The sequence below is a fragment of the Petaurus breviceps genome, unplaced genomic scaffold (genome assembly GCF_028583685.1).
Source record: "Petaurus breviceps papuanus isolate PSGF00001 unplaced genomic scaffold, PetGlider_PUasm1.0 184, whole genome shotgun sequence".
Classification (NCBI taxonomy): Eukaryota; Metazoa; Chordata; class Mammalia; order Diprotodontia; family Petauridae; genus Petaurus; species Petaurus breviceps.
In genome coordinates, this window is record NW_027185793.1 from 13085087 (window position 1) to 13094793 (window position 9707).

Consider the following 9707-nt stretch of genomic DNA (forward strand, 5'->3'; position numbering starts at 1 on the left):
TGGGTGACTGCTTGAGAGGTATATTACATAAACAAATCTTGTAGCTTTCCTTAAAAAAATTTATTTGATTGTAACTAAGTGGAAGTAATCAAGAATTTTGTGGATTAACTCAATTCTATACCTGAAGGACCAAGAAAATGTTCCAATTTAACCAGAAAACATTAAGTTTTTATGAGATCTGAAAAAGATTTATATGGTGAGCAAATGAGTTTCCTGTGCCAAAAAAATGAAAGAAATAAATCATAGCTATAAACTCAAGGAATCTTGGAGTGAGAAGAAACCATATCTACTCTGACTCTCTCATTTTATAAACGAGGGAACAAAAACTAAAAGTGCCTTAAGATAATATAAGGAGCTAATGACAAAGCCAGGACAGAGTTCTGGATCTCCTCACTTCCAACTGTAAGGCTTATGGGATTTAAAGATCTTCCATGCCCCCATTGGACTTGCTGACATAGCAGGAAGGGTGGGGCAAGAGGAAGTGGAAACCAAGCTAGAGTTCCTGCAGTGACTACCAGTGGTGGTGACAGCGGCAGCAGCAGCAGCAGAGGCAGTGGCAGTGGTAGCAGTAGTGCGGAGGTGGAGGGGGAGGTGCAAACCCCTTTTTGAGCCAGCCAGAATTTCTTCTAAGGACTCCTGCTGAGGACTGCCAGGGGCCAGAGCTGCTAGGAGCATGCTTCCTGGACACTGAGTAGTTGCTGTGAGAGGAAGAACTTTGCCTGAGGTAGCCTGTTCTGTTTTAAAGGCTTGAGAATGTGGGTGCTTTCTACTTTTTCTACCTGTGCCAATTTCATAACTACTCTGATGGCTTTGACTTTCTGGTTTTGGGACTCAGTCATTTGATGTTTTAATAAATGTTCTAGCTTTATCCCCCATATGGCAAGCCTGATATATTTTGTGATTAATAACCACATCAGCATATTTCTAATTGCCATAGGCACTGTGAATATTGCATTGCTGATACATTTGGTGACAAGGATGGGATCACAAGATGTCAGGCCTCTATTTGGAAGCAGCAGGGCTTTAGAGGGAGAAGTGGCTATTCTAGGATGGGAGGATTTGCCTTATTCCTCTCTAGCCAGAGAATGGGCCAAAAGCACAGGGCCCTGTGAAAACTGGGAACCAAGGCTAAAAGAGGGAGAACCTGGAGATTTGGAAAAATGATTGCAAGGAATACCCTTATAACCAGGCAAAGAACTGGCAGGAGTGTGCAGGAGAGGCTGGGTCCTGCTAACAAGTTATCGCCTTATGTGTTAAAGTAGGGATAAGCTACTGGAGGAAAGAGCTCAGATGGCTAGGGAGTGAGCTGGTTTGCCTGAGGATTCTTCTGTGTCACAGCATTCAGAAGAGCAAACTAGAGGGACTCATGTGTTCCAGGAGCAAGCTATTGTTCATGTAGCTAAAAGGAAGCAAAAACCTAGTAGAAGGAAGGTGCATGCAGCTTTTGTACAGGCTGGGCAGAGTTGCCCTGACAGCTTCCAGGAGAATGTGTGTGAGGAGAATGGAGCAAGGTTAGATGAGGAGTCTTCTAATGCAGAAGCTCTCCCCATATGAAGAAGAAGAAGACAGAAGAACCACCTGGGCAAAACAGAGTCCAGGGAGATAATTGAGGATTTCACTCAACAGGAGATCACTGATATATTGAGTAGATTCACCCAAAGAACAGGGGAGTCTTTAGTGTCTTTGATAGTAAGAATCACTGATGAAGGCGCCAGAGGAATAACACTGGACAGTGAGGATTGCTTAAAATTCATAAGTAGCAGTCAGAATCCTTTTGTACACCAAGCTTTTAGGGATCACCATATACAAGGAAGTAACAACAAAACTAATCTGTTAGCTTTAGCTTCAGAGGGATTCAAAAAGCAATATCCTATGGACTCTGTGTGGCCTGGTGGAGACAGACCTTGGTACTCACTTAGAGACTGTATGAGAAAGCTAAAGGAAGAGGTAATGAAAACTGCCACCATGATTGGAGATGCAAATGCATATTATGATACCTCCATAGGAATTCCTCATAGAAATATTATAGTGAAGATGCCTCCTCCTGCTGATAAGCACCTAATTCTGACTCTATTAATTGGAAAAATAGGGCACCCTCTTTCAGAGGTTCTGGATAAGATTTCACAATTAAGTGACCTAGGGGAATGGGAAAAAAGACAAATTTCCTCGAGGGAGAAGAGTAAACAGCCAAAGGATTCAGAGACAAAATAGACCAACAAGAAAGGAACTGTTTACTGCTCTATTAAGAGCAGGGGTGGACTTTAGAAGAATAGATGGTATTCCAACTGAAGAGCTACATAAGCTGTACCAAGAAAAGGTACTTAGCATTAGAATGAATAGGGAAGCAGGAACCACCCCTGCAGGTACTCTTGAATCTGAATCTTTGTATCCAAGTTTGCCCCACCTTCAGGGACAATGGGAGATAGGCCAAGCCCCAGCCCAGATTAAAGAAATATACAGAAGAGATTGCAGACCCCATATTGGTTTAACAATATATTGGAAGAATGGATCAATTACTGTGACTAGGGCACTGCTGGATACTGGGTCTGAGGCCACACTTATCTATGGAAACCCTGATAAGTTTAAACATGGAACTCCTATTACCATCACAGGTCTAGGAGGGGCTGAAATATCAGCCAGACAAGTTAAAATAACAATGAAAATTGGGCAGTTACCTAAGAAAGAATATACTGTGGTTGTTGTACCCATTCCTGAATATATCATTGGAATAGATATATTAACAGGCATGACTCTGAATTTACCTGAAGGGAGATACCAATTTGCTGTAAGGAAGATAGCAATTAATACAGTTTTAGTGGGAAAAATAAAAATGGACCCAATCACTTTACCTGAACCTTCTGAAGTAATTACTTTAAAACAGTATCGTGTGCCAGGTGGGCAAGATGAAATTGCCACTACTATAAAGGAATATGTTGAAGCAGGAGTGTTAGTCCCTACAACCCCAAGATGGAATAATCCTGTCTGGCCAGTAAGAAAATCAGATGGGACATGGAGAATGACTAGATTATAGACAGTTGAATAAGATGACTCCTTCTTTGTATGCTGCTGTTCCAGATACCATCACCTTAATAGAAAGGATCCAGACATATGATGGGACTTGGTATGCAGTTATTGACTTGGCAAATGCCTTCTTCACCATCCCAATAGACCCTAAACAATGGGACCAATTCGCTTTCACTTGTCAGGGTAGACAATATACTTTCATCTGCTTGCCACAAGGGTACATACATAGCCCCACTATTTGTCACAGGATTGTGGCTGAACAGTTGCATGAATTAAAGCTACCTGGTGTACAGCTTACCCACTACATTGATGATATCATGATACAGGGAAAAGATGCAAAAGAAGTGGAGAGGAGAATGACCCTTCTAATTGAGCATATGAAAAGTAAAAGGTGGGAAATTAACCCTGTAAAGGTTCAAGGACCAGCTCAAAATGTAAAATTTTGGGGTATACAATGGAACAAGAGTCTACGAGAGATTCTTCCTCAAGCCTGACAAAAGAATCAGGATTTTCCTACCCCTACCAATAGGAAGGAGGCCCAAAAGTTCATAGGATTGTTTAGATACTGGAGGCACCACATTCCACATTTGGGACAGATTTTAAAACCTTCATATAGAGTCACACAGAAGAAATATGAATTCGACTGGGGACTTGAGCAGAGTAAAGCTTTTGAAGAAGCCAAGGCTGCCATACAATTGGCCCTAGATTTGTGGCCCATGCAAAATGGTCCAGTGGAATTGCAAGTGACTGTACAAGAAGATTATGCAAACTGGAGCTTATGGCAAAAACAACAAAGCCGAAATGTACCTTTGGGATTTTGGTGTAGGAAACTCCCTTCATTTGGAGTCCAGTATACACCTTTTGAAAAGCAGTTGTTATCTGCATATTGGGCTTTGGTAGAGACTGAACAACTGACTCTGGGCCATGAAGTGATATTAAGACCTGGAATCCCAATTATGACCTGGGTAATGAGTACCCCAGTTTCTCACAGAATTGGACATGCCCAAGAAACTAGTATAAACAAATGGAAGTCGTATATTCAAAATAGAGCAAAAACAGGCAAAAGAGGAGTCTCTGCTCTACATGAATCTGTAGCAAACATAGAAATTGAGAGGAATGACAGAACTCCTGAGTCAAAGCAACAGTTGGTACAGACCACTGTAAAATGGAATAAGGGATATGATGTATTAACTGAGGAAAAAAAGAGACATGCATAGTTTACTGATGGGACAGAAAATATTTGGGGCAAAAAAGACATTGGAAAGCAGTGGCCTATAACCCATGTACTAGAAGGACTTTGGAAAGTACTGGGATAGGTGGAAGTAGCCAATATGCTGAACTTATGGCAGTATATCAAGCCATCAAAATAGAACAAGGAGGACAGTGTCATATATTTGCTGATTCATGGGTGGTAGCTAATGGGTTAGCTTCATGGATACCCATGTGGAAAAATGAAAATTGGGAAATTCATGGCAAACAAGTCTGAAGCAAAGAATTGTGGAAAGATATCTGGAACATGTCTTTGTTCACTGACGTGTTAGTTTTTTATGTAGATGCTCATGTGGCCCTCACCACATCAGAACGTGAACACAATGCTCATGCTGATCGACTGGCAAAGATTGCTACTGAACATATTGTCCTTACTTTGACAACAACTGATGATCCAGTATTAGCAAAATGGGTCCACCAAATAGCAGGCCATTTGGGGGTCCAGTGGGCACAAGATCAAGGTATTAGTATCTCTCATTCACTGTTAAAACAGATATCAGAAGAATGTCATATATGTCAATTGGAAAAGGGGTGAACTGTTCCTAGGTTAGTAACTGGAGAGATAGCAAGAGGAAAAGTCCCAGCCCAAATCTGGAAAATAGATTATATTGTTCCACTACCACTGGATAAAGGATGCAGATTTATATGTACTTGTGTTGACACCTATTCAGGTGTACTAGTGGCTTGTCCTTATAAGAATGCAACCCAGAACAACACTTGTAAAACTCTAGATCTCATAAGTCTATATTATGGAACCCCAATGCAGATTCAACGTGACAATGGGTCACATTTCAAAGGTAATGAAATGAAGAAGTATTGTATACTAAACAATACAGAATGGATATATCATATTCCATATTATCCAGAAGCATCTGGGTTAATTGAAAGAATGAAGGGATTACTGAAAGAACAGTTGAGGATGTTAAGTTCCAATAATTAATATCAACATTGGAAGGATATTTTTTTCATGGCTTTATATAATTTGAATAATAGACCATTGGAAGGAAGTACACCTCTAGCCAGAATGATGACCCCAAATCTACAAATTAGAAAACAACAAACACATACGATCCCAAATATTGAGTACTGGACCTTGAGGCCAGATGTCCCAGCAGTGTACCCAGGAACACCTGGTTCAGTGGGGTATGATTTACATTGTTTAGAGGACTTTTGGTTGGACAGAAAAGAAATAAGAAAAATCTCCACTGGGATATGCATAAGAATCCCTAAAAATCACTTTGGACAGATTCTACCCAATTCAGGATTAGCAGCTCAAGGAATACATGTATTGGCTGGAGTAATAGATTCTAATTATCAAGGAGAAATTGTTGTAACATTCCATAATTTAGGTGAAGGGCCCATACAGATTCATAAAAAATGATAGGATAGTTCAAGTGATTATCGTTCTTTGTAAAACAATACCACTTGTAAAAACTGACCCTCCTTGCAAAATAACTGTCACAGGAACTGAAGGATTTGGTTCTACTGATAGAATAAAATCAGGAGCTAAAGTATGGGTTAAATGGAAGCCAGATGATGTTCCAAAGGCTGCAGAGATTATAGCACATGGGAGAGATAACACTGTAACTATTGTTTATTCTGGAGAAGGTGATTACAAAATTGTACCCTTAACTCATTTATTCTACCGTGAGTGAGGCTACAATAGTCTGGTTATTGTCTCTTTGATTCTTCTTTACTTTTTGTCTGTTTACCTTGTTTGCTAGAGTTGTTTCTGCAGGCTTGGTACCCCTCCACCTATAGATGCCTGATAGCTTAAGCTGGATGTCACCCCCTGTCTGCAACTGTGATGTGTCACCCTTGGACCTGGAATCAAGAATATTTAGAACTGACTTCTCAAATGGGACCCCTTGGGACAGGGACAGCTCTACATCCAATTTCAGCAGCAAGTAGCCATGGAAGAAGAGACCTTCACCCCTTACCCCAAGATATTGGGGCCCCATTTGTTCAGGGTGGGGGGAATGATGGGAAGCTTGTGCTCAAGCCCCACCCTAAAATAGGGTTTTCTGTGTTTATTGTGTGCTATCCTTGTTATATTGCTGTGAAATTCTGTTGACACCAGTTATTCCTAATGTATTTTTGCCAAGTAAGGGACATGAAAGATCTTGGGGCCGAATGTAAGGGTTATGGGATTTAAATATCTTTCATGCCCCATTGAACCTGCTGACATAGCAGGAAGGGGTGGGGCAAGAGGAAACAGAAGCTAAGCTAGAGTTCCTGCAGTGACTAGCAGTGGCGGTGACAGTGGCAGCAGCAGCAGCAGAGGCAGCAGCAGTGGTAGCAGTAGTGCTGAGGTGGAGGTGGAGGCACAAACCCCTTTTTGAGCCAGCCAGAATTTCTGTTAAGGACTCCTGCTGAGGTCTGCCAGGGGCTGAAGCTGCTAGGAGCACGCTTCCTGGACACTGAGTAGTTGCTGTAAGTGGGGAGAGGAAGACCTTTGCCTGAGGTAGCCTGTTCTGTTTTAAAAGCTCGAGAATGTGGGCGCTTTCTATTTTATCTACCTGTGCCAATTTCATAACTACTCTGATGGCTTTGACTTTCTGGTTTTGGGACTCAGTCATTTGGTGTTTTAATAAATGTTCTAGCTTTATCCCCCATATAGCAAGCCTGATATATTTTGTGATTAATAACCACATCAGCCTATTTCTAATTGCCGTAGACATTGTGAATATTGCATTGCTGATACACCAAGACAGTGCTTTTCCCCATTCATTGGTCACTCACTAGAAGGATATTTTCATCTACTCTGTCATCTTATTGGGATAAGGAAAAAAAGAGAAGTAGTGAAAATAAGACTAAGTCATGTTAAGCTACAGGAGGAATCACCTGAAAAGAGCAAAAATGAATTATGGCTTCAGAGAGGGAGTGTTAAAAATGGCAAGATTGAGCATCCTTTATGATGTACCCTCCAAACTACTGTATATTTAAAAGATAAATCTAATTATATACATATCAAATGACTAGATCTTTGTCTATATTACTAAACTTCACATAAACACCGAGAAGGAACTTTTTCAGAGAAGGAGAACATAAAGAGAAAAAACAAATCAATTTTTTTTCCCGATATGAATATATTTCCTTACATTTTTTATTCAATGATTCTGCCCGGTAGCAAAAACATGAAATCTGTCATATTGAATGTAGTAAGCTGATCATATTTTAAGAGGTGGTTTCTGTGTTCCTCAGACACATAGTCTGAAAGATACTCCCCAATAGTTTCAATTAGAAAGGATTTGTACCATGATTCCAGACTTTATTTCATTCATCCATTAAATAAATATCTAGTTGAGTCCATATTTTGTGCAATTCTCTGTATTTCAATATTGTACATGGTACAGAATTATAAGCAACGAAATGCCTTCCATCAAGGAATGGGAGATAAGATTCATGACAGAGGATATTTAAAATTGTTTCAAAATCTTATTAAGAGTTAGACTGAATCATAAATAGGTGTACAATTATAAGATTTAGAGCTTTTGGGGATTATTTAGATCATCTAATCCAAGCACTTCATTTCTAAAAATAAGGAAACTGAGAATTGTGGAAGTAATAGTGAGGCTCAAGTTCACATAGTAGGGTAAGGATTCCAATCCAGGTCCTGATTCCAAATCCACAATCCTCCCTTATATGCTAGGTATAGCATTAATAAAAGCAAGGGGTCTTCTTTTTTTTTTTTTTTTTTGTAAAATGTTCTCAAACATGATACTCAAACACTAACTTGTATGTTGCTTTGGACAACTTGTTTAACCAGTCAGTGTTTCAGTTTTTTTTTTCTTTCACAAGATTATAATTCAAAGGAAATATTATTGTCATAAAAATAAAACCATTATAAATTTGATAAAATGGATTTAGTAATCCAATAAGATCTTGTTGGGCTAGAACAACAAGCTAAATCTAATAATATGACATCAATATGGATGAAGGTTAAGTCTTACTCTTGGGTTCAAAAATCATTTTCACGAGTACGTGGTAAAACCAAATTTCACCTGAAGAGGGCAACCAAGTGGTGATGGGCATTGAGCCTATGATGTCATATGAAGATTAGTTAAATGTACTAGCTCTATTTAGTATGGAGAAGACTCAGAGGGGACTGTGTTGCTATCATTGGATACCTGTAAAGATACTTAGGATAGTGTCATGGAAGAGAATATTTTGGGGAGTAAGCTGTAAAAATATTGGAAAAATAGGAGTGGGCTAGGTTATGAAGGGCTTGGAATGTCAAACAGAGAATTTTGCATTTGATCCTAGAGATAGATTATAGGGAGCCACCCAAGTTTATTGGCTGGACCTGCACTTTAGGAATATCACTTTAGTGACTGAAGGGTGGACTTGACTGAGGAGAGTTTGAAGTAGGCAGATACCAGCACATTATTGTAATAGTTCATGTATGAAGTGATGGGAGCTTACATTAGAGTGGCAGCAGTGGCAGAAGAAAAAAAGGGGGCCTATTTGAAAGGTGTGGCAAAGGTGAAATTGATAGGTTTTGGCAAAAGATTAGATATTAGGAGTGAGAGAGATAATGAGTAGTTGAAGATGACACCTAGGTTTTTAGTCTAAGGTTCTGGGAGGAGAGTGTTACCTTTGAAAGTAATAGAAGAGGTAGAAGATAGTGAAGCTTTAGGCAGAATGATAATGAGATCTCTTTTGGATATGCTAAGTTCAAGATTTCTCCTGGACATCTAGTTCCACATGTTTGAAAGGCAAATAAATATGAATCATCAGAGTTCATCAGAGAGTCTGGAGCAGGATGGGTAGACTTGAGAATCACCAGCAAAGAGTTGGTAATAAATCCATGGGAACTGATGACATCTTCACACAGTAGTAAAGACAGAATATAGAGGTAGTTCAGAGGGAGAAGAGAGAAGGACCCAGAACAGAAACCTAAGGGACACCTATAGTTAGAGGGTATGAATGAGAATCCAGCAAAGAAGACAAAAAGTGTGGTCATATTAGAGGTGAGTGGTGTCCTGAGAGAGTGGTGTTCCAAAAACCTAGAGGAAAGAGAGTGTCAAGAAGGAGAGTCAAAGACTAAGGAAAATGAGGATGGAGAAAAAGTCATTGGATTTGGCAACTAAGAGATCATTAATAATTTTGGAGAGAACAGTTTTGGTGGAATGATATGGGTGGAAGTCATATCTTAAGGGGTGACTTAAGAAGAAAATGAAAGGAGAGAAAATGGAGGTACCTATTGTAGACAGCCTTTTAAAAAATAATTGTGCTATTTTCTCCCATGTAAAATGTAAAAACCTAATTAGATGTAAAAACAATACTTAACATTTTTTAAAGTTTTGAGTTCCAAATTCTAATCTTTCTTCTTCTTCTTCTTCTTCTTCTTCTTCTTCTTCTTCTTCTCTCTCTCTCTCTCTCTCTCTCTCTCTCTCTCTCTCTCTCTCTCT

General features: G+C 39.5%; 1 protein-coding gene across 1 annotated transcript in view; it reads right to left on the reverse strand.

Moving 5' to 3' along the window:
• Positions 1–9707, reverse strand: part of TMEM232 (transmembrane protein 232) — a 204075-nt gene that overhangs the window by 24597 nt on the left and 169771 nt on the right. The window lies entirely within an intron of this gene.